We start from the raw sequence: 25,835 nt of genomic DNA on the forward strand, positions 1-25,835 counted from the left end.
ACCATAAGTACATTTAATGAAGTTTCTCTGGTTATACGATTAGACATGACATTACTAGATGGTTTTAAGGAACTCCGTCCTCCCCCCCAGGTCTACTGGAGAATCTATCACAAATGCAGCAAGTCTGCCAAGCTAAGTGCCTGCTCTGAGTACTCTGGGTGGCATCTGGGACACCAGCAGGCTGCTAGCTGAAGAACCAGTTCCTCCCCACCCAAGAGGGACTTCTCTGCTCTTGCCCTACAGATGGCCTAATTACAAAGAAAGAAAAGAGGAATATTGTGGAGATGAAAAAGACATTTCCCTCTGCCATCTCCTCATTTTGGCCTGTGTGGAAGTGATTTTGTTGGTTGGGAAATACAGAGGGACACTCTATGGCTTACGCGCCCCAGCCAGCTGTGCCTCCTGCCTCTTCGTGACCCGGTGATGGTCCAGGAAAAACACTTGCTTTTAGCTGCCATCTTTTCAGGAGCCTAATGGTGTCCCCTCCATCATTTTTAGGCTGAGGATTTTTATGCCTTACATTCAGGGTCTGCTTTCTTCCCCTGCATTAGGACACAGTCTTCAGGAAGTCTTCACATTAGAGCACCAGGACTTTAATGACCTTTGTTTTGGAGGAATGTTTGGCTTACTCTGATGCTCAGACTGATAGTAAGGGATGGACTTTGGGATTGCTCATCCTCTGTCACAAGAACAAGAGATTTGGTTTTCCAGGTGGGCGTGTTCTTTACTTCTGCTCAAGGGGCACTTTTATGTGTCAGCTCTCCACATAGCTTTTCTCTAGTATCAAACATGAGCAAATTCTAACTTCTCACTGACACACTGGCCTGGAAGTGGCAACCTCTAAGTTATGAGGATAGGGAGAGGTGCTGAGTTTCTGCCTACTTATTATGAGAGCATAATAGGTGTGTAGAATCTGATTTCTTTTTTTTTTTTGCCAAGGTCCCACCAAATCTTGAATGGAACTTTTCTACCTCTTCAAGCCACTTCGCAGATGGGCGGTCCCTTCCACTGTTGAAGCCTTTCTACCATCTGTGTCAATTAGGTCTTTTGTATTTATACCAAAGATCAACTGAGATGACTATGTGCACAAGCCACCTCAAAGTTCTTTGTAAGAATATGATATGCTATCTCACCTGGAAATTCCTGTGAATTGTCCAAACTTGGGGAAAAATGTGTGAATTGTACTGACTTGGGTGGGCCAATTGCTAAGCTGTTGTTTCAGTCCTGGGAGAAGAAGCTGGAGCAAGGAATCAAGAAACCAGGCTGTCATGGAGAAAGGACATTGATGTAAGTGGAATAGAGGGCAGCTAAAAGAGGGATGGAGAAAATAGTGCTGAAAGATGCTAGCAGAGATGCTTGGGAAAAAAAACGTGAGCATGTATCCTGATTGCAGTCATTGTACAATCTTACAGGTGGCAGATTTATACGACTGAGAAATCATCTTATCAGAGCACGGTGAGGTACATCCCAGGAGGCAACTGTAGATAAATGCAATAAAGACCTCAGATCATTCTGCAAGAAAAACAAAATAAAAGGGAACAGGCAAGGCTTCCTGAATGCCTGAGCATTTGGAAATGGCCTGAAACTACTTCTATAGAGTTAAGGCAACGGTAGGAGCCCTGCTTGAAGACAACTGGGGCTGTTCTTCTCTTAATTCCAGTCTAGAAAATGTTCATGCATTAAACCCAGAAAGACATTTTGCAAGTAAGGTAGTGAACATATGCCTTTCTGAGGCAGAGCTGTGCCTTGGGGAGGAAAAATGTGTGTGCACGCACGCGTCTGTGTCAAGGTGGCTAGAATCATTATAGCTCTGTGATGACTATCTCAAAACACCTTCTCTGGATTGTGTCAAACACTAATGAAAAAAGATAAAATTAGTCTGTCTGAGGAACACATGTGAGACTGCTTGCAGATTTGACTGAATTTTGGTGATGGTTATTAGGATGCGTGAGGAAAAGGAAGAGAGTACAAGAGAAAGAGCAAGGGTGTTTGTGGGAATTGTCATTAAAACCAGACCAAGATTCAACCCTGACAAAGAAGATACTGCAATTCTGCTGTAATTAAGGAAATTAAGTCAATAAGGGGTGCATTCTCTCAAAGTCAGAGGACTACAACACAAGCTTGTTTAGAATTACCGTTAAACTGTGGTACACTTCACAAAGAAATAGATGTGAACATTTTAGAAAGCAGTCATCAAGCACCTTGTTGTTTGCCAAGAAAAATAGGCAATTATGAACATTATGTCCAACTATGCATCACATCGGCTCCAATCAAAACCATTTAAATCCAGTCAAGCATTGCTTTCACACATAAAACCCTACCCTATGCTTGATTGTACCTCAGCATACCAGGTATGCAGCCTAGGATGTTGGCCAATAACAATATTCCATTGTCTAGGAATTTTAATCCATGCATCTATATTTATAAATGTCATAAATTTGATTGCAAAAGATTACAATTATCAAACCCTTGCTGTTTTCACTTTACAGTCCAAATCTGTTAAAAAGCCTTTGAAATGGAAAGCAAACAAATAAACAAAATCTGATGAAAAGGGGGCACTGTCAAGCTTTTAAGTGGAAAAACCGGACATAGAAAATGACTTAACTTTTCTACATTCTTTACCCCTCCCCAGGTGATGCTGCCTCTCAGCAGAGTGAAGTTATTGTATGGAGAAAATGGTTTAGGCTGCACATACCCAGACTGAGAAAAAAATTACTTCAATATAGATACATTAAAAACAAACAAACAAAAGCCTTACAGGCACTTTTGTGGTCTCACAGAAACAATGAATTCTATTCCTCCTACTGCTCTGCTGTGGTAACTAATTAGCTTTTTTTCCTACAAAAGCCCTTTATATTGGAGACTTATTCTAAAAATGTGTCACTTGCTGGTATGCAAGCACCAGGTCATATCAGCAAGTGTCAATAGCACTGGGAGTCTTAGCACAGTTGAGTGACCGGTGTTTTAAGATTATGTCAATTTGACCTGCTGTGAGTATGCTGTTGGATTTACAACACTGACAGACCAGCTGAAGTAGGGCTCTCCACACTGAAAGGAACTGGAACTGAGTTACTGTTAGCAAACCCAGGAGTCTTCTGTTTCCTAAACCAGCTGCTCAGGGATTCAACCTTCTGGGTCTATGCTGCTCAGCCATCCACTGGATGAATACTTCCTTTCACCTTCTCCATCCTAATTTGGTTTTTTTCCGAGCGCAGTTTTCAGTGAGAGACACTTGCCTGACTTCTTTTCATAGTAAAAATGATGGCTAAAATATCTCTGACAAAAAATCTCTTCCCAAAAGCAATGTTGCTGTCAAACACTCCAGACAAACTATGTGGCTAAATGCTCGACTCCTGAGTACAATGGCCACAGCTTAACTGAAAGTAAGATTTTATCACTGGTATTAAAAATGGCAGGTATAATCTTAAATAGGAAAACAGAGGGATCAAATAGCTTTGGGCTGTCACTTCATGACCAGATGTTCCAGGAATCTTCGAGAGACCCTTACCCAGGGAAAAGACATGTACAGTAGCTGACAAAAAGTATTTTTTTCAGATACTATCAAAGGTGAGGCTGCACAGAGGTAGCTGATTTCATTTTATTGCAGCCAGTGTTGGAATGTACCTGCCAGAAACAGGAATGCTTCCTTCATTTAGCCTGATTTATCATTACAAGAACTAACAGAGCTCCTTCACAAACTACTTGAGCTTAGCGCTGGCACAAGTCCAGCAAAGTTACACAACTTGCTTAACACCACAAAGAATATAATGCTTCTATTTTACCCTTAAAATAATGCCCACCATTTTCACAGCATTGTACCAGAATTTATGAATTAATTCTGACAACACGAAGGGACAAAGGAGATCTTTTTTTCCAGCAGAAGAGAGAGAATAGGAGCTATATCTTGAAAGCCACCCATGACCCGGAAACTTCAGGTACCTAAGGTACGGTTTAGACCCTGAGCTGAATTTCTTGGAAGGGGTGATAGGCACCTAAATACCTTTGGAGTGTGCTGGCAGCAGACAGCGGGGTTCTTAGGCAGAGACGTAGGCATGAGCCGCTCCCTCCTCACACCCACCTGCTGGATGACTTGCACCTCTACCTAATTTGGAGGAGCGCTATCTATCCTTCTCTCCCCTTAGGGCCCAAGAGAATTTCCCTGGTTATTTGCCCTGTGGAGCCAGCTCTGCCTTTAAGCATCTGTGGTCTAGCCACTTTCTCTAAGACCCTTTCGCTGTGGGTCCGGGGTAAAGCGGTGTCAAACCGGGAGCTGGGTTGAGTAGACACTGTTGGCTGCCTTTCACATGCTTTTTGTGTATTGCGTATGTGCGTGCAAGGGGAATGTTAGTCTTATGCAAACAGTGATCATGTAATCCAATGCGTCAGTGCTCCATGACTTTCTTACGCTTCACCTTGGTTCTCTTTCCATGCTTAACTCTAGCAACCTCATATGCACTGTTTTTCTTCTTATCTTTACACAGTAACTAGGAATTTGCATTCAGAAAGATATTAAGGTACCTAAAAAATACAGTTGCTTAAATTCCTTTGATTTTAGCAGGAATTAGCAAACTAATTAAGAGCTGGATGTTTGACTATGTTTGTAGATCTGAGCGTTGGTGAGTGGTTAACAGCCACCTCAGTTTGTGAGAAAAATAAAAGATTTATGAGAGGGGGCTTTTGGGGCAATGGGAGAAAATACTTCGAGTGTTCTGAGAATCCTAACATTACCGCACAGGCATTAATCTGATTTCACTTTTCAGTGTGGATCTCTATTGTCGGGGTTTAAGCCCAGGAAGCAACTAAGGACCACACAGCCACTCGCGCACTCCCCTGCTGGGACTGGGGAGAGAATTGGAAGAGTAAAAGTGAGAAAACTCATGGGTTGAGATAAAGACAGTTTAACGGGTAAAGCAAAAGCCGTGCACGCAAGCAAAGCAAACCCAGGAATCCATTCCCCACTCCCCACGGGCAGGCAGGTGTTCTGCCATCCCCAGGACAGCAGGGCTCCATCATCCCTAATGGGGACTTGGGAAGACAAACACCATCGCTCCGAACGTCCCCCCTTCCTTCTTCTTCCCCCAGCGTTATATTACTGATCATGACGTCCTATGGTGTGGGTTGTCCCTTGGGTCAGTGGGGGTCAGCTGTCCCGGCTGTGTCCCCCCCAGCTCCTTGTGCCCCCCCAGCCTGCTCGCTGCTGGGGTGGGGGGAGAAGCAGAAAAGCCCTTGGCTCTGGGTGAGCCCTGCTCAGCAACAGCTAAGACATCCCTGGGTTATCAGCACTGTTTTCAGCACAAATCCAAAACACAGCCCCATAACAGCTACTGTGAAGAAAATTAACTCTATCCCAGCCCAAACCAGCACATTACTCATAAATACATTAAATGGCCAGCAAATCAAACTCTGAATACTATATTAGTTTAGAGCACAAACCAGGAACAATATGAAAAATGAACCTGGAGTGCTTTATACTTGAACTTTGTATGTAACCGTATTAAGATGCTGAATATTTCAAAAGCTGAAAGTATTTATAGCTTTTGACTTTTAACCATATTATATCCTTCTCCTTATTTCTTGTCCTCAGCAAATGTCAAGTGGGTGTTGTGTAGAGCTGAGAGAGACCAATCTCGGGAGAACATCCGCCTTCAATAAGTGGAACTCCAGATTACACAAAGCTGCAGGCATAAAAGCAGCTGCAAAAGCAAGTTCAGTCTGAAAATGAAACAATTTTCTCTACAAAAATGAACATGAAACTTAAAAGTAAGGACTTAACTGAAATAATCATGCTTTTAGAAAGTGTTCTTTATATCTAACAGTATTTGCAGTCAAATCAAACCTGTGATGCGGGTTTTAGTTTTAAAACTTCTATTTCCTTTTCCTATGGTTGGCATATTTATATAAAAAAGCCAGTCCAAATATGCACTCTGTTCCTGAGAATTATGATCTACCAGGTAAGCTTGAATTTCTGAGAATTATGGCATACCTAGTAAGGTTGAATTTCTTTGTAAATTCAAGACATTCTTTTAAGAAGAGCAGATAAATGCTCCGAGCAGGATGTTTTTTCAGAGATGTAACTCAACACCAAGGGACTGTATCTGACTTATCAAAGTATAAAAGAGCCCAGAACCAGGGCTTGTTTTGTAATGCATGTACAGAGTGCAGAGCGCAGGTGATGACTTGAGCTGTGAAAGCTTGTATTATAAAACCTGCACCCACACATTCTGAAAGCTTAGCCAGGTTTATCAAAAGGTTAACTAAAGTTGTGAACCTTTCAAGTAAACCTATGGCTAATTTTGAGTGAATCTTGACTGATTTATGGTTACATGTATCTGACATGCCAGGTTCAGCTTTTTTTCTTACTGTGTTACACTTGGAGTTATTTTGGTTTATTTGAGCCTGGAACTCAAACTGAGTTTCATGAGAGACAATCCCCTAGAAACTAAAACAAAGGACACTGATAAAAATCTGAGGACTGAAATTGCTGAGTTTCAGACAGGTCTGGATGCAGCAAAGCCTCTTTTTCCGCCCCTTTAAAATCCTGCAGTCCTCACTGAGAATAACACTGAGGTGTGATTAAGGGAGTTTTGGCTGAGTGGAATGATTGGCCTTTGAGAAGATAAGGGCAGCAGAAGTAAACAAATGCAGTTTGTCAAGAGGAGATGCAAAATAGTTGTATATGCTCTACTTCGTGTTGTGAGCTAAAGTTTCTTCCTAATTTCCCATGGCACAGCTCTGTAGGAAAACTCAGGACACGGTGCATCCTCAGAGCCAGAAAATGGAAACAGCACGTCTAGGATACTCTTATGTCCTATCTAAGCTTGGCTGCCACAGCAAACAAAACACAGGTGTGCAACTGTAACGTGCAGCAGGCCCAGACCCACTGGTGTCCGTTGACGGTTTGTCTCTCCTCTTGGTTTTGGTGTAACTCCATGCTTGCTTTGGGGCTGGCTGGGGCATCTGGAGGCTGGTAGAGGGTCGATGTGGCCACACGAATGCACTGAGACATGCCATGTTGTGCTGGTGTTGCTAGCCTTTCACCCCTCACGTGAATCCATGTCTCAAACCTCCGTGAATCCAGGGTCTCCGTGGGACTGGAGACTGAGCCTCCACCAAGGGGTAGGTCAAAGCCCCTCAGGCTCTGCTCCACAGGAAAGGGACAGGCAGGGGAGGGAGAGCAGCATCCCTCATTTTTTTTCCCCCAAGATAGCTGTATCTGGGTCTCCTGGAAAGGGAGAAATGCTCCCAGTTCTTGCAGCTTGGCATAGCTTTGGTTGGGCTTCTGCTCTGACTTGCCCTCTGGAGGAATCTGTCCGTGTCCCATGATGATATGGGGAGCCCAGGGAGACCTGTGTTTCTACATAAGTATCCAAATAACGTGCCTGGAGAGAGGTCTTCTCATCATCTTCCATTGCCTTAGACTGTTACATAGTTTTACATAATTTTGTTTCACTACTTAAGTAGATTAAACAGATAATAATGACCTTGAAGTCAAGTATGACAACTTTCACATTAAATTTCAGCCTCGTGTCCTGAACTCTGCTCAGTCTATAAAAGGCACAAGTGAATATATATACAATATGGAGTCTATTGTTTCCTGTCATCTGGAGTATGATTTTTATTGTTCTAGGTGATTGCTTTTTATGTCTAGCTTGAAATAGAGTTCTTGTAATTGTACTGTTTACTTCTATGGAGAAGCCAGTTTGTTTTCCTATTCTCTTTTGAAATTTAATGAATTCCTTCATGAAAGGTGAGGAGCTGAATAGAAAAGAGCTGCTTATGGGCCAGATTCTTCTGGCTGTATACTAATATGTGTCCCCACAGTCTCAGTACACAAGGGTTTCCCTGCAGCAGCATCAAAACATAAAGATCAAGAAGCAGTCAGGACATAGAGAAAATAATTACTAATTATTAAATAACTACTACTACTAAATGAAGCACTTTGCACCAAAAATAAGCTGACTCTATGGCAATCTATTTTTGGCAACTGTGGTAGTACAGATAAAGGAAGAGGATGGGACTAGATCATTTATTAAGAGAGTTATAAAAACAGCTAGCAGATAGTTAAGTGTTGACATTATCTTTCACAGGATGAACAAATGTCAGCTATATAATGAAATGAAAACCCACTATGTTCCAACCTGGGCTTAAATGTTTGGAAAGGAACACCTTCATGATTTTCTTAATGTGTTTTGTTAATTAAGTCAGTAGGACTGCGCTCCCAAGTCCCTCAGGAGCTGCTGAAAATGTCCCTCTACGTCAAGCTGACAACCTTTATTTATGTGATTCAAAAAGCATACCCAATCCCGCCCCATACTCCGAGAACCCCGCCAGGTATTTAAAGCTGCAAAACTAAATAACGGTCTCACAGACTCATGATTCACAGCTCTACCCCGTCCTTCTTTCCGTCCATCTCGGACGTCCACCAGAACAAGTAGGTCCGCAGTGCCACCTCCGGGGCACGGTGCCCGCGGCGCTTCGCCCGAAGGCAGGGAGAGCACCCTAAGGCGATGGTGGCGGGGTGGGTGGCCGGAGGACGTTGCGAGCGATGCGGGGCGTCGTGACGAAGCTGAGATGGGGCAGGCTTCACGCTTTCGAGCTGAAGGCTGAGGACGTGCCACGTAGGGCACGGCGAAGGGCGGTGCGGCGGCTGTGCTGCCTGACGGTGCCGGGAGAGGCATGGCAACGGCAGAGCTCAGCAGCGGGGAGATACTCTTAAAGCGTGGGTATAGATGAGTTTTACCAGCTGGGGAGGTTTTCACTGGGCGTTAACAGAGCCACGTAGCTCTGACTTTTCAAAGAAGGCTTATGCAAATGGGAAGCTTTTGTTTTTATGACTGCAATGGAAGGACCATGGAGACTAAGTAGATGGTTGCTAGTCTTGCAACTCTGTGTGCTGAAAACTTGGTATTGTTTCTGACCCATGGGCTCTATGATGAGTCCATATAGGCCTCTGAGGGCACAGATAACCTTAAGTCCAATTTGAAAATCCCTGAGCTCTTGAATACAGCAGCTTGGTTGCATTTTTCATTCTGTAACCCTGTATCACATACTGTCTGGTAAAGTCAAAATATTTGAATGGACTGAACTGACCTCAGTCTAGGCAACTGAGTGACTAACAGCTATAACGCTGTCAGCCTCTGTGTGGATATGAAATAGAATAATAGAAACACAGAAAAAAAGAACTGGCTATGACATGAGGTGCTCTACCCATGGCTCTTTTTTTCTTTGTTGCAGAAGCCACCCTCACCCTTGCCTGGAGGACCTGAGAAAGGAGGTGCAGAGGAAAGTCTCCACTCTTCGGTCTCTGCATAGGAGACCATCAACAGCACTGTCGGTGTGGGACCACCACACCGATGAATTAAAAGTGCCTGAAAATGTTCCCAGGCTCTGACTGCTGGACCAGGGAACAGACCACATTCTTGCCACTAAATTCTCTCACTCTCTGAAATTAGGTGGCTGCGTGAAAAAGTCACTGTTGGAAATGGTCCCAGGAATATTTGTACTCCCAAGCTGGGTTGGGAAACTTTTGAAAGAGTACTGGATGGCATGTGTGCCAAAAGTGTGCCAGGAAGTGGTCTGAAAATTTAGGGAGTGTCTGTATTGGGAAAAAGTCCCAATAAGAACAGGTCTATGGAAGAAAACAGCTGGTGCTGAGGATGAGATCCACACTGACATTCACACTCTTTGTATTTCAGAGGCTTTTACTGCTGCTTAGCTCTAGCCTGCTCCTGTGGACTGAATGTCCATTAGCAGTAAGTGCATTAGATGCCCTCCGAGACCGCTTCTCCTGGTTTATTTTTATCTGAAAGGAATTCATTTTGCACATTCCAAATGTGATGGGAACCAAAGTGCAGGAAGTGGGAACTACTGGAAGATTTGCTTCAGTAGTGCCTCCTGATCTGAACTAAAATGCTACCACAGATACACCCAGAGACAACTGTGTCCCAGTGTCTGAGAAGAGTCCCAATCGCAGTTTAATTTACCAGTTCACCCAGTTCAATTGCACATAAAAATTGTGTGAGGCTTTGGCATGCAAAGTGGAAATTGGATTTAAAATTTTATTGCTAAAATTGAGTAAATCTCTGCTGAATGTTTGAACTGTCATTCTTCAAGTGCCTAGAATAAATTTGGAAAAGTTTGCAAGCGGACACAAAAAGCACAACTGTTATATATAGGCTGTGTTCATGAAGTGTTTTAAATGTGGCTTGCTAGCATATATAAGAAGGGAAAAGAAGGAGGGAGAGAGAGAGAGAGGGAGTGAGGCTGTGAATGTTAAAAGGAAAGGGAAAGGCCTAAGCAGGATTTCTTCTTATAGATTAGAAAAATCTTCACAGTAAATTTACAACCAAAATTTCCAGTCCTGACTAACGCAAGCGATGTTTGGCACGCTGTATCTGTAGGTCGTGAGCTTTAATTACACCACATTATCTTTCACTGTAAGATCTGGACAGCAGTTGCCTTTAGGTTGGAATCCAAACTGATAAGGGGCTTTTTATCATTACACAGTACATCAGACATAGTTTGTAAGGAACAGATAGTCATCTGCTGTACCAACCTGCCTATTCTAGTTGAAGTTGCCCCCAGGGAACAGATACCAGAAACTTTACATTTAGAACACTTAAAAAGAAAGATTCCTGGCAAATGTGACGGCATAAGTGGTATTTAAAGAAGCGCTGTATAATATAGTACCTAAATCATTTTATAGTCCCACTGCTGTTTTAGTATGCTAGTAGGATATCTGAACCACTTGCTCTTGACTTGTGCCTTGTCTGTAATGATGTTATGCATAATGCAGCAAAAGGAATTCTTCATTCCTGAGCAGGGGAACAGAAGTGCTTTTTACAACTCATCTCTTATGGATCAAAGCAAACCTCAAACTTGCCTTATCATGTAAGCGAGGCTAGCGTCCTTGAGCTTTACTGTTACACTTACACATGCTTATCCCGAAGTTTTTGCTATGTTTGTGTTAACTGAAATTGCATGTTTATAGATTGCATAGGCTTGATTTCTGCTGTTAGTTAGGTGTTCAATGTGTCTGCTAAACCCACTTATTTTCAGGCCTTACTGTGAAATATAGGCAGAAATTATTAAAAAAAGAGTAGATACTTACTTTGGGCTAAAACTGGCTAAAAAAAAATAGTCTTATACCAGAAAAAGTCCTTGGGGGGAAAAAGGGATTAAAAAAAAGAAATTCCCAATAACTAAATGATAAATGGTAAATTATTCTTTTTGTGTACAATTGCTATACTTTTATTTTCCCTACTACTGCTTGTGCTTCCTGTATTTGTAAAACATAGCTTAAAACCAGTAGAGATGTGAAGGTTGAAAGTTGGGAAATGGATCCTTATTGTGGTCATATGGTTGAAATGAATGAGGTATTTTGTTGCTTACTACACATACATTTCCATCTGAAGCGTTTAATACCTTCATTGTATATTGTGTATTTGAAGTACAAATCATATAAGTGATAGGGTAACTGCTTTTTAGTGCTAATATCAACCCCATAAATGCTGTTTTAAAAACAAGCAAACAAAAGGCACTATAATGTTTGACCTTAATGCCTTTTGGTGGTGATCTAATACATTATGTGTCTGGACTGCATTGCTTGTCTCATTTAGATTTCAAGGTTTTTAGGGCAAAGTGTATGTTCCATCTGGGTTTTGTGCCTTGCTGAGCAGTTTGACAGTTTCTATTAAATCATAATAATTTGAACAGCAAAAACTGCAACTGGTGTCTCTGAGAAAAAAAAAATCCCATGAAGCTTCCCCCGTGGAATGGTCAATACATACTTTCTTAACTAAAGAGAGCCATAATAGCCAAGAAACTTCTTATTCCTAGTCATGTATTTACCTCTTCCCATCGAATCTATATGGTGCTCTTGCTGTAGGAAAATAGTTTAACTGGTTGGGTGGTTGTGCTGCTGTTGGCTTCCTAGCTTTCCAGCCTGCAGCTTTTACTTTTTTTGCTAGTTCAGCACTACTTCAAAAGAATGCTTATTTTCCAGGAAAAAAAAATGCCTTAGAAAGGCTCCTGGAAATGCACTCTGGGTGTATTTATGTATTCAGCTACTCTCTATTTTCATCTGTTGTGTTTTTGTAAACCAGAAAGGCATGAGCCAGTTCTCGTCCCAAAACCATGTAGCTATGTCAGAAACTCAGGTAGAACTGTGGTAATAAATCAGGATTTGCATTAAAAATATGGGTCCAGTTGCCCAAAGAGCTCTGAGACTGGAGCTGGCATTCTCCCTGCTGGATTTGGACCCATGTGCAGAAGTAGTGTGCAAGTGACTGCTTAGAAATTCCCCATGACTGAATCAAGGACTGGCACACTGTGCTGGTGCCAGCCTTCTATCAACTTTCAGGCCTCTTCCCCAGTGACAGATCTCTGGGTTTGGATGCCTAAATTGTGGTATTCTCTTCTTCCATGGTGCTTAGAAAAGAAACAGAGGGTGCCTACTTCAGTACTGATGTTAAATATTTACCTAGCATTGCCAAAATTAGTGATAAAAAGAGAATCTGTGCTTCAATGGGAAAATTATATTGGCAGTAAGTTTTGTTTGTAACAGTAAAATCAATATTTGTCTTACCAGTGTACTCTTCCTGGTTTTCTTTTTCTGTAAGCTCGAAGAGGCAGGAGTTACTAATGGAAAGTGCAGAGTAAGTTTTAGCTCTCATCTAGAATAAATGGCTCAAAATCTCAGTTAATTTTGCCCACGGATGGCCTATTTGTTCTTTCCTCCAGCTGACTGTACTGGGGTTTTGAGCCCGTGAGCAAAAATATTTTTAAAGTAGCTTCTATTCTAAGTCTCATTTTGGCATTCAGCTCCTCAGGCTTTCTTTTGAACCCTAACCTTCTTTGTACAAACAGGAATACTCCTTATACGGCTGTGTTCTGGCATCATTAATACCAATATGAGTTTTGTTGTTGACTGAATACAGCCAAGATTTCACCTTTGCTCCCAAAAAACATATGCAAACCCCCCTCATATTTTCATTTTCTTATTTGTTTTTTAAAGTCTACTGAACATGTTTGGGCTGGCATAAACATGGGGATGCCATAAATACTGGACTGCTTAAGGAAAATGTCTGGGCCGGCATGAATTAAATATGGTCCATGATTTAGATCAGGAGTCTGCAGACTTCATGGTGTAGAAGTGGTGGCAGCAGCAGCAGTCCCTCTCATCTCTGCACAGGAGTAGGAGAAGGCATAACTGTTCATCCGAAGTTCACACGTACCGCAGTCAGAGAAACTGGTCTAGATGTGTCACTTAGAGCTCATTTATGCGTTTCTTCAACCTGATCAAAAAACCTTGGTACGTGTGTGCATGTGTGTATGAATATAAATATTAATAAATAAAAAGATTATTCTCTGAGCTACCCAGTAAATATTCAAACAGATGACAAATCCTCTGTTAAAAAAACACTAATATTGCCTGGTTTAATAATTTCCCCATAAAACAGTTACACAGAATCCCTGCATGTCAATGCAGAAAATAAACTACACTATGGAGTCTATGTAAGCTTAGATCTGCTTTGCACAAAGACAACACGCTCAACTCTTTCATGTACAAAATACTCCAAATCTCTCCCTTACACATATACTAGACATGCACTACTCCAAACTGGAGTCATTTTCTTCTCAGGGCAAAGAGTAAAGTTATTCTGGCGTTTTGTTTTCAAGTGTTTGAGAGGTGCTTAGTGTTACATTTTAATTACGTGGAGAGATAGGTTCCATAATTTATGAATTATCATTACAACACGCTGGATCCAAAGACTTTGGAGCAGGTTCAGGTCAAGTGTCCTTAGTGCTCGTGATGCCTGTTGTGGTCTTGAATCTTTCAGACTTTGGCCCTAAATCAAGTGAAGAGTACTGCAGAGAAACATGGAGTTTACTGAAGTCAGCATTTTTCACTGTTACTGATTATGAATTACAGCAACTCCAGTGTTAATTAGACTGATATAAATTAAGTTCTTGGTGGATTTCATGGAGTTTCTCTTCAGGAATTAAAGCCTTGCCCTGATCGGATAAGTGATATCCTTCCTTCCCTCATCCTCCCTGTCAAGAATAAATGTAAAATCAGTTATAAGCTTTATACCTGTTTATGTATAGCATGAAATTGCTCTCATCTTTACATGATTAATGCTATTAACTTCAGTGGACTACTAAAGTAGTGGGCGAGCTAGATTTGACTGTGTAAATATGCACTGTGTCTTGTGAACAACATATAGATGCCATCTCCTTTAGCCTCTATTATTTTTTTTTTTTTAATGAAGTGTCTCTTTCTGTCTGAAAATCAGTTCTAGCAGGAATTAGACATGCCATCTGTATAGCAGTTGCTGTTGTTACTTCATCACCTTTCCAGCTTCAAAATTTGTACATAATGTAGTGTAATGTTAAACTGTGCTGTAAAAGGTTAGGTACCTGTTATTTTAAAAGATATTTCCTTTTTGAAAAATACAGGTTGAGTACCTGCTCTCATTGATGTCAGATAGACTTGACACTCATTTCAATGGGAGCAATGTTGGGCCCATAATTTAATTTGATGACTTGATTGTGAAGTCCTTCTTGCCGGACCTAGTCGCCACTGAGTATGTATCAGTGACTTTGTTGCAAATAAGCAATCACATTTATTTCGTATCAAAAATGGGGGAGAAGTTAAAGAAAAAGTTCTACAATACAATATCGTCTTTTGTCTTATTTTTATAGCAGTTATTTGCACTTTGAAAATTACTCCTTGAATCATGAGTGATTGCAGTGAAATCAGTGAGTAAGCCTGGGGCCTGATCATACGAAGAGATCCTGAATGTGGCCCTGATCCAAGGCTTATTCAAGCCTTTTGGGATTTGTCATCGACCATGAATATAAAGTTGATCTGGCCCTTCATTAAGAATCTTTTATTTCCCCAGTTAGCACTAAGGCTTGAAATTTACCATGTACAGAGGGACAACACAATGTCTAAGAAGCACAAATAACCATTAAAACCCTCACATTAGGCCTTAGTTGGGAAGGAAGTGATGCAGAGGTCTTTTGTTAGACTAGTGTATGGGGTGAATTGTTGTGAGGATGAACCTTTGTCTAATTTACCCTTTCTTCCCATATTTTTCTACATTTTTCCTGGTAGCATTATCATTTTATTAATTAAAAAATAGAATATTGGTATTAAGATAAATGTGTCATATCTTTCTCTCATATGTTGGAACTTCTGTACTCTACTCCTAGTAAGAAAAAAATATGATAGTGAACAGCACGTGGTGGTGGATTCTTATATTCAACCCAGTTTGTACCTCAAAACCCTTTTTGCGGATTTCTGATTTTGCTGCTATAAGACATTATGATTATTTCTAGTCCTGTTGATAAAAAAAAGTCTTCTTTTCCATAAGGGCAAAACATGATTCACAAATACACTTCAAAAACAACCATCATATTAAGTGAGACCCCTACACAATGAAAGTTGGTTTCATGCTGTCCCATAACTCAAGTAATTATTATTTCTCCAAATATTTATACTTGATAGTCATACTTACCAAGAGGTGCCTTCTTGCATAAACTGACATTTAGTATCTTTTAGTCTAAACTAAATAGTTTTACTTAAAAGGAAGGTAAAATCAAGTCAAAGTCTCATAAAACCTTAGAATGGCAAAACTAGTTTTAAATCAGCTTTTTTTCCCTCCCCTGCTTCGATCCACTAGCAACTCAACTTTTGCACTATTCAGAGAGCTGTCTTTTGTGAATGGCTTAGATTTTCCAATTAGCATGAGAATGCTCCCTCCTTGCATAATGTCAAAATCACCATCTAAGGAAGCCTAGTCATTGTATGGCTTGCAAAAATACTAAAAAGTGTACAAATGGCGATTTACTTTGGTGTGAACTGGTCTTTTAGAACATTTTCAGAATAAAAAAAGAAAGAAAAGTTTGTGGTTTTTTTTTTAAATTTCTGTTGATGTTGACACAAAAGTAAAGGCAATTTCCCTCGTACATTATTGATAGAACTCCAGCATCATCAGAGTATGTAGTAAAGACGGTGATACCGTTTATGCATTGTTAAATTGTTTAAAATTCGGAAAGATGCAAATCCCATAGCATGGAGCACCTTTTCCTCTGGAGGGAAAATGAATAGCCTAGTAAGTTCTTGCTTTCCTTCTGCAAGAAGTTTTAGCTTCACTAATTGAGCAGTGAAAAAGCTGAAGTTTATACAGAGTGCTTACACTGTTAAAGTAAAAATTGGGTTTTTATTTTCTTACTAAGGAAACAACTGCTCCCATCTATGGGGAAGAAAATGAGATTTTCTAATAGGGAAGGACTCTTCCAAATGCTTCCAGTAGAAATCTGAATATGTTAGTGAAATAATAGGCCTCAGAAAATATGGATTTTTAGAGTGACTGCCATAGTAGAATAAGTTCATCCATCTGCCCACTCATTTTGGATTCAGTCTCCCCGCCACAGAATTAAGTGAGATTAAAGATATGCTTATATGTTTGGTATGAGTTAAATTCATCTAAACATATGAAGGTCAGCACTAGACCTAGAGACCCTGCATACCTTAAATCAATACCTAAGCGCTACCTGGCTCCGGCCTTTCCCCAGGGATAAATGGCCACAAGAGTCGCATCTCTGCTGGCCTTGCTCTACGGCGAGCAGAAGGGCCAGAGCAGTGGGGAGACAGGCGGGAACCCTCGTCCCATGGTGGGCGATGGTTTCCATGTCAAGGCCATGGTGATGGCCCTCTGCGGGGGCCCTCCCGTGGGCAGTACCTCCACTGTGATGGGTAGCGGGTGGGGGGCGCGAGCTGGGACCCTTTGGCCGCCCGCACGGCACCCAAACCTGGACCCCTCTCATCCTGGCCAGGGTGAGGGCAGCAAGTCGCTGCCCCTAAATTGGTATTAGTTTCTTTCCTTTGGTCTTTCCTGCTTGTTCACGTCACCTTTTGTGCACACTCTTTCCCTCTTTCCTTTGCTATCTGTTGTCAGCTTCTCCACTTCTTCCTCTTTCTCCTCGGGCTTTCAGAACATCATTCCCCAGATCTTATTCTCGCTTTTCTTTTTCTTTGCACTTTCCTCAAAATGCTTTTTCTTAGGCCCTATAAAAGGTCTTCCAGTTAAAATATCATTTACAACTTTAGCTTCTATTTCTAACACACCTTTTCTACAACTAGTTTTCTTCCAATTTCCCCAATGTTTGGCATAAATAAATCATAATCTGAAAAGACCTTATGATCTAGTTATGGGTTGAAGGACATCCTCAGAGAAAAAAAAAAAAGGGATTAAATACGTCCAGTGATGCACAATGGAAAGAAAGGGGAGTTGCGGGGGGGAAACCAGTTGTACTGAGAGGCTGTCTGAGGAACTCTGCCGTCCCCTAAAGCAGACACTAGCACCGTCTGTGAAGATTGCGGCTACCCCGTTTGCAATGTCCTTCCCCATAGGAAGCACTCAAAGTGAAACCGTGTATCTGAACTTTGAATGCAGACTGCAGAGAAGCATAAACAGGCAATCAAACCCAGCTATAAAAACATGACATGATCTATACATAATACATTTGAACCCTAGCATATTGGATGCTTTTTATTATAGTTATTAAGAAGAGTCCATGAGATCTGAAAAATAGCCTGATCCTAAAGGGAAAAGAAAATGACACTCTTTATTTGAAACCATTACTTACTGTACCACTTTGGGGGGCTTAACTGCATTGTCTAGCATGCATCATCTTGGCACGCTACTTTTTCATGGGGGAATTCAGTTATGTAATTCACTATTTTTGGTACTTACTGGTCTTACATGCTCTATAGAGGGGAATACAATACGGACTTCTGTGCTTCACGTACTTGGTAATAAACATATGGAATGAATTACCAGGGAAAAGCAATTTGAAATGAAGAATACAAATGGGTCGAGTTTGTTTCTGTGGAAGGAAGAAACAGAGACTTGTAATCCAACAGCAGAAAGCCTGGGACAGACAAAATGGAAGTGGGCTGGTAAAAGCAGGCAGCCCTTTCTTAGTTTTGTAACTGTATGCATTTGAAGCTCTCATATGTGCCTTTCATATTAAACACCACATTTGTGGGCATAATTACTTAGCTGTACTTTCATATGTCATCTTCAAATTCTTTAACCTCAGTGTTCTGAGTCTACAATCATTTCCCAATTAATCACTGCAAATTGCCTGACAGCCTTTAACAGCCACTGTGATGAAGCGGGAATGAATCTATACGTTCAATTCCAAGGGACAGGTTTCAAAACCCCTTACTCTACTTTTAGCAGATGAAGGCAATAAAGATGGTGTGACAACTTGCTAAGACACCATTTCTGCACTGTTACTAAAATGCTAACTTTTGTGGCCAGAAAGTATCACAGCTGCCTACAGGCAACTTCGAGAGCTCTCATGACTTATGGGAAAAAGACACAAAATAAGAAGCAGGCCTTGCTGGTCTGTGGGAGGAAGATGAGTGACTGAGTTTAAGGAAGTGTCTTAAGTAAAATTTAGTAGGAAATGCTGATGGAAGGAGGCTAGTGTTGCTAGAAGAAAATATAGGTGACCTGGTGAGTCTAATTGTGAGTAAAAGACTCAAGAGATTTGTAACCTCCTAATAAATCTGGGAAGAAAAAATGCTGTGGTGCAATGATTTCCAGAAATACAGAAGAAAGAGAAACTGAGGTCAGCAGATCAGTGTGTGGAGTAAACCCATCCGCCCATACAAAAATAGTGTACTGTCTGGCTGCTTAGATGGGATTTGCATGTTGTGTAAGCTTGAACTTAGCTCTTTCTATAGGTTTGATTTTCATCTACTCTCTGTGCTTCTGGCAGACTTTGACATGCGGTGTTAAGAAACATGGAAAAGATTCTGTGATTAAAATACTGTAGTAGTTGGCGAGGCACTCCTGCCAGCATAGGCAAGAGTAGTATTACAGTGAAGGCTCTTCTTGGTAGCGGGGAATGGAAGAGACTGAGATTGTCTTTCTGAAAGAGGAACTAAACCAACAAAATAACTGGTTTGACATCTGTCCCTCCCTCAGACCCTGAAGATCTCACTGACTTCAGCGTACTTGCTGAAAGAACTGTATTTCCTACAAAAGGAAAGGGTTTTTTTTGAGATTCTGTCAATAACGTAAATTACTTCTTTCTAGTTTTCAAATATTTATCTTCTCACTTTTAATTAAGGTGAAGAAAGAATGTGATAACTAAGATACCCGAACTAACAAATGGTTGGCATTCAAAACCTGTAATAAATGCTTTTAATAGTGATAGGATTACAAAGCTACAACTATAAAATGCAATTATTATATGGCATGTTGTTTTGAATCCTACTTGTGATTATTATTCTTCAATCATTTTATTTTTTAAAAACTATATAAAGATGCAACATATTCCTATGGGAAATCACATTTTAAAATATGGGGAAATTTAACTTTTCTGACATTTAAAGTGAGATTTTTTTTCAAAGCTGTCCCATGGGCTTTGGAGTTGCAGGGAGCCCTAGCATTTAAATCCCCCAACAGGGACTGAAAATGTCAGCCTAAAGGCAATGTTAAAAAACACAATAGGTCAAATTTCTTCTGTAAGAAAACTGTCCAGTGCTATCAATAGAATATTGCTCTGTTTCCTTAGGAGAGAATTTGTTTCAATATGTGCCAGATGCTACAAAAAATATTTAGAGAAGTTAGTCTCTGCATGGGCTACAAAGTCAGCCAGACCCTCAGCATTTGTTATGTTTCTACTGCCTGGCTGCACACATGTCAAGGAACTTTCTTAGCAAATGCTACTTACTAAAAAATGTTTATTTCACACAAATACCCAATCCCACAAGCTCCTGTGGTGCCTCTCAGCTTTTACTGGGTATTCATTTTCTTGCCCTTGAGAATTATAAGAAGATGCTGAGCATCTGTGTTGCTGGTCCTAAGGCTTTGGGTACTGTTACCATGTAGTTATCCTTAATGCAAAACATCCTGTGGCAAAAAAAAAAAAAAAGAGGAAACAGAAGACCTTTAAATATAGTCAACACTATTGCAGACATTTTAGAATCAGATGAACTGGGAAACAAAGCACACACATACACATGCTCTCCTCGTCTCTCTCCGTATGTCAAAGTATTCTCTGTCTATGAGAAAACCAGAATTTGTTAACAACTGTCCTGTTGCTCAGCTAGCTATAAAGAAATCATTAACCTATTATGATGCACACATGCTGTTCCACCTGGCAGGAAGATGTTTCAATATTAGTTTTTGACAAAGATTTCAGAAAAGACGGAATGCTCAACAGGAGGAAAATCAACAGAATGATGCAGAACTCTGTGGGTTTTTTTTAAGGTTCGTTAAAGGGATCTTTACTGAAAGCAGCTGAGTAAAGTGTCACAGAAAGAAATAGACTCATAGAGGACCTTGAGTACATTTGGGGGAGAACAATGACATCCTTATGTTTCAAAATGAAGTAAGAATGTGGGGAGGCTGGGCTGAGGGTGCTAGGATAATGATGCTATATGAGGAGGGCTGTTTTGTCCCAGAGCAACCTTTTCCCTCACCCTTGAAGAGCTTAGGGCTACAAGAGGTAGATAAGACCATCCTGTGGCTAGCAGCTATCGTTGTTCAAGGGAAGGTCTCCCTTGCCTTATGCTGAAGTGCTTTGTGTTCATTTTCTCAAACTCCTGTTGGTCCCACTTGTTCTTTTCTAGTTAGGTTAATCCTTTCCTTGTGTTTGCCGAAGCTACAAAGCTGGGAGGGGTGGATGATACATTAGAGGGTTGTGCCGCCTTTCAGAGCGACCTGTACAGGCTGGACATTTGGGTCAAAAGAACCTCATGGACTTCGACCATGGGAAATGAGAACTCCTTCCTCTGGGAAGGGATAACCAACCCCATGCACCAGTATGGATTGGGAAGTGACTGTCTGGAAAGCAGCTGTGCAGATGGGGGTCTTGGAGGACAATAAGTTGATCATGAGCCAGCAACATGTCCTTGCAGCAAAGATGACCAATGGTATCCTGACCTACATTAGGCAAAGCATTGCCAGCAGGTTGATGGAGGTGATCTTCCCCCTCTACTTAGCACTGGTGAGACTCATCTGGAGTGCTGGGTCCAGTGTTGGACTCCCCAGTACAAGAGAGATGTGGACTTACTGGAACATGTCCAGCAAAGGACCATGATGATGATGATGTGGAACATCTCTCCTATGAAGGAAGGCTGAGAGAGCTGGAGAAAAGAAGGCTCAGAGTGATCTCATCAATGTATATAAATACCTGATGGAGGGGGTAAAGAAGACAGATCCAGAGCCTTCCCAATGGGGCCCAGGTACAGGACAAGAGGCAATGGGCACAGTATTGAAACACGTGAAATTACTCTTGACCATAAAGAAAGGCTTTTTTTACTACGAGGGTGTCTGAACACAGGGAAAAGTTTCCCTGAGACATTGCAGAGTTTCCATTCTTGGAGATATTGCAAACCCGTTTGGACACAGCCCTGGGCAACCTGCTCTACAGGACCTTGCTTGAGCAGGAGGGTTGGACTAGATGATCTTGGGAGTTTCCTTCCAGCCTCATTGATTCTGTGGTTCTGTGATTCTGCTATTGTAAAATTCTTCTTAGGTTAATGATGTGTTTAGATAACACAGAATTAAAACAACTCAGGAAAAAAATGTTTGGATTCAGTATGGATTACTTAAATTCAGAATGAAAATAGAAAATGAAGAAAGCATAGCTGATATATAGAGGTTGTGTTGTATATGGTATGTGACAAGAGTTATCCTAAGAGCGGAACTGAGCTGTGGATTTCCCTAGCGCAGTAAGAAGCAGTGCTGTATTCATTTAAAAATCCTGAAAGGAAAGTTATATGATTCTTTCATGTATCACAAGGACTGATAAGTCCCATATTTTTGTTGAAATAGCAGAGGAAGAATGTTTTATATGGATAACTGGATAACTTTCACAGTGACAACAGACAAAGCAAGCTTGGTTCTGTCAGTCATTTTTGGCATCTGCTGAAATAATTCCTCAGTTTCTAAAATCCAACCCCATGGACAAAACCTGATGTTGTACCAATTTTACATTTGATTTATCACCATAATTAAGTCTTTAAGAAACAGTGCAAGACTAATACAGTCCTTACTATAGCTTGTAAGAAGTGAGGGGAGGAGCATCAAGTTGTCTGATGTGAGCCATTAGAGTTTGGTGATGTACAGAGGCTGCCGCTGCATAGTGCAAATTGGTCAGAACTTGGGAAAATCAAGAAATAAACCATTTTCTTAAAAACATAAATATTTTGGAATAAAGAATGAGTGTGTAATCTAAGAAGCTGAAAGGATCTCTGGGGCACAACTGGAGAAGGATAAAAGTCATTAATTTTCTACCTACAAACTGTAGGTGCAGCAGAAAGAGTCGGCAGGTAGCTGTGCTTCTGGCTCAGGAGCCCTCGTGTCTTCTCAGACAGAAAGCTGGCTGTGAAGCCAGAGGAATTATGCACACCTCATTCAACAGAAGTATAGGTGTTCTAAATGAAGTTTAAGTCATAAAACTCCACTTATTTTAAGCCTGAAATCTTTAACTGCAAGGCAGGAGAAAGTACTTGGTAAAACCCAGGATCTGGTTGTGAGCTGAACTGGCTCCGTGTGTGGATTAAGTGTATGAGCAAATAGTCTGGAAAATAAACTGTTTGAAACAGTATGATTACAAAATAGCATGTTGTTTCAGAAGCTATGTACAATAGCTTAAAAAAATATGTCAAGCTTTCAGTCTCAAGAAAAGACATGAAGAGGAATTGAAGTCATTTACTGAGGGTAGGAATATTCTCAATAAACTACAGAACAGAGCTAAAAAAGCCCAACTAATCCATGATTCATACCAAAAAAGCCCTCCATTCACCTGAAGACAAAGGTTAAGGAGAACAGCTTGTAAGGTTCAATGCAAATAGGACCAAGTATGCACACTTGCTAGTCACTGTATTGAATGTATGACCTTTGCATATGCAGGGACCCCAAAGAACTAAATAACTGTATCAGAAGGGAATATTTTCCACTACCTACAATGGGAAAAATTCTGGAAAAGTTGTTTAATTCAAAGTCTTTCACTAAGCTTGATTGATAGCAGGGTTTTGGCATGGGTCATTGGAAAAAGTTTGCATCTTTGCATGTTCAACCCTCGCTCAAAGAGATGCTATTTTTCAGACTGTCTTATGGGTTATGCTTTGCTCCTGAGGAGCGTCACCAAAATGTGTTGTAAGAAAGTTTGATGTCACAACAGCTATTAAGTCTGATGGTGTTTTACACTTGTCGTGGTTTAACCCCAGTGAGCAACTAAGCACCACGCAGCAGCTCACTCACTTCTCCCCCCGCAGTGGAATGGGGGCGAGAATCAAAAAAAAAAAAAAGTAAAAGTTGTGGCTTGAGATAAGAACAGTTTAATAGAACAGAAAGGAAGAAACTAATAATGATAATAATAACAATAATAAAATGACAATAATAATAATAAAAGGATTGGAATATTCAAGTGATGCACAATGCAACTGCTCACCATCCGCTGACTGATGTCCAGTTAGTTCCCGAGTGGCGATTCCCACCACCCCCAGTTCCCCCAGTTTATATACTGGGCATGTAGAGTACATGGTATGGAATACCCCTGTGGCCAGTTTGGGTCAGCTGTCCTGGCTGTGTCCCCTCCCAACTTCTTGCGCCCCTCCAGCCTTCTTGCTGGCTGGGCATGAGAAGCTGAAAAGTCCTTGACTTAGTCTAAACATTACTTAGCGACAACTAAAAACCTCAATGCCTCAATGTGTTATCAACGTTCTTCTCATACTAAATCCAAGACATAGCACTATACCAGCTACTAGGAAGACAATTAACTCCATCCCAGTCAAAACCAGGACAACACTATGGGAAAACTGTTCAAAGTGTGATAAGAAAGAATGAGCAACTTTGGAAATATTCAGAGTATAGGCTAAGACTATAGAAACAAAAAATTAAAAATCTATGTAACAGAAACAATGTACCTGGAAGAGAAGTTAGCATAGCGAAGACTAGAGCTAGGTCACTGTATGAGTGAGCTCTCAGAGATGCTTGTTCTCAAATACAAGAGTGGCAAGCAAAGATTTCTTTGGAGTAGTGAACAATGGAGGATGATGAGTGCCTGATTTGGCTGCTAGCAATCTGAGAGTGCTCTGGTGCAAAAGTGCCTAACAGATATCAGATAAGTATCTTAATAAAGAGCATAAAGAAGTAAAGGCAACTTTTCTGAAATAGTGGGAGAGTAAATTAAAAAAAACCACTGTCTAGAGACATATGTAATAGGAGGCCTGATACAATTCTTTGAGAAAATCTGGTTCAAAAAGAAAGAGCAAGGGAATTCTTCCACATAATGAGCTATCACTAAAATTGTTTGTCAAAATGCTCAGGTAAAGACAGAAGCTTTGGTCTTGGTCCGCTGGGATAAAAGATTTCATGTCTTTTTAATGGGAATTCAGTGTAAGTGAACACAACACAATTACTGGAATTGTCAGGTAAATAACAGAGTAAGGCTGCAGAGATTTATTTATTTTTTAGCCACATATGTATGATTTTCAAATTGAATACTAATCTGGAAGAGAAACTGTATTGTAAATGCATGCTCCAGAGAATTTTGTGTAAAAGGACAACTGAGATAGATTATATACCTGTCGATCTGTTACAACAATAAATCTGTTTGCTCTTCCATGAATATATGGAATACCATTACTAGAAATATTGCAAGGCATGAGACATACTAAAGAAAGTATTTAAGTCATAGGGTGTGGAGAGCAGCACATTCATAGAATCTCTTATCGATTGAAAAGAAATATCTGAGTAAGAAAGGATTTTTTGGAAGGAAACTGGATAGTGATTCCTACACTGCTCAAGTAAAGAAAACATTACTTTTATTTTTTATGTACGTTGAGAGAATAATTGAAATTTTAAAGTGAAGGAACGAGCTTGCTCTGCATCCCCGCAGTATGATGCCTAGGCTAGTACAAATTGGTTGGGCTTGGCCTGGCATAACAACCTTTATCTGCATGTCCCAAGGAAATTCCTGTGCCTTTGTTTTCCCTTGGGATTTAGAAACAACATGCAGGAGAAGAGACTAGATCCTTTCTGTGCAAGACACAGGATACTATTCTTTATAAAACCTTCTCAAGCTATTAGCTGTCCTCAACAGCCTGACTGAGTGGTGGGATGTAAGGGGCATTGCCCTTGTGCCCTGTGTTGGGTCGCTAGCCGTACTGCAGAGGATTAAGTTCTCCAATACACAATTCACTATCAAGGAGACTAGTCTGCGTTTGGTTTGTAGTTGGGTTAACCACGTCTTGCTGCCAGGTGCTCCTCAAGCCACTCTCTCAATTCCCCTTCCTTCTTCACCGAACTTGGGGTCTGCACAGTTGTTTCTTTCATGTTTTCTCACTTCTCTCTCCCACAGTTGCTGTGCAGCATTTTTTACCCTTTCTTAAATCTGTTATCACAGCGGCACTACCTATGTCACGGATAGGCTCAGCTTTGGCCAGCGGTGGGTCCGTCTTAGAGCCAACTGGAACTGGCTCTCTCCAACATGGGGGTAGCTCCTGGTGTCGTCTCGCAGAAGCCAGCCCTGCACTCACCCTGCTACCAAAACCTTGCCACCTACACCCAATACACTGTTCTTTCTACATAGCTCACAATTCTTTAAGATTCTCAAATAGATGTCAGTTCTGAGGCTTATTCATGGAAGACAAAAATCTAGGCCAAGGGAAGCAAAGGAACATAAACTGATGGTCCGGCAAAATGTGCTCTCAAATCAATATAGTGCTCTGTTTGTTTATTAGGCAAAAAAGTATCCAGGACCCTAAATAAAATGTTGCATCTCTGAACCAAGCT

The sequence above is a fragment of the Haliaeetus albicilla genome, chromosome 15, assembly GCF_947461875.1.
Source record: "Haliaeetus albicilla chromosome 15, bHalAlb1.1, whole genome shotgun sequence".
NCBI classification, from domain to species: domain Eukaryota; kingdom Metazoa; phylum Chordata; class Aves; order Accipitriformes; family Accipitridae; genus Haliaeetus; species Haliaeetus albicilla.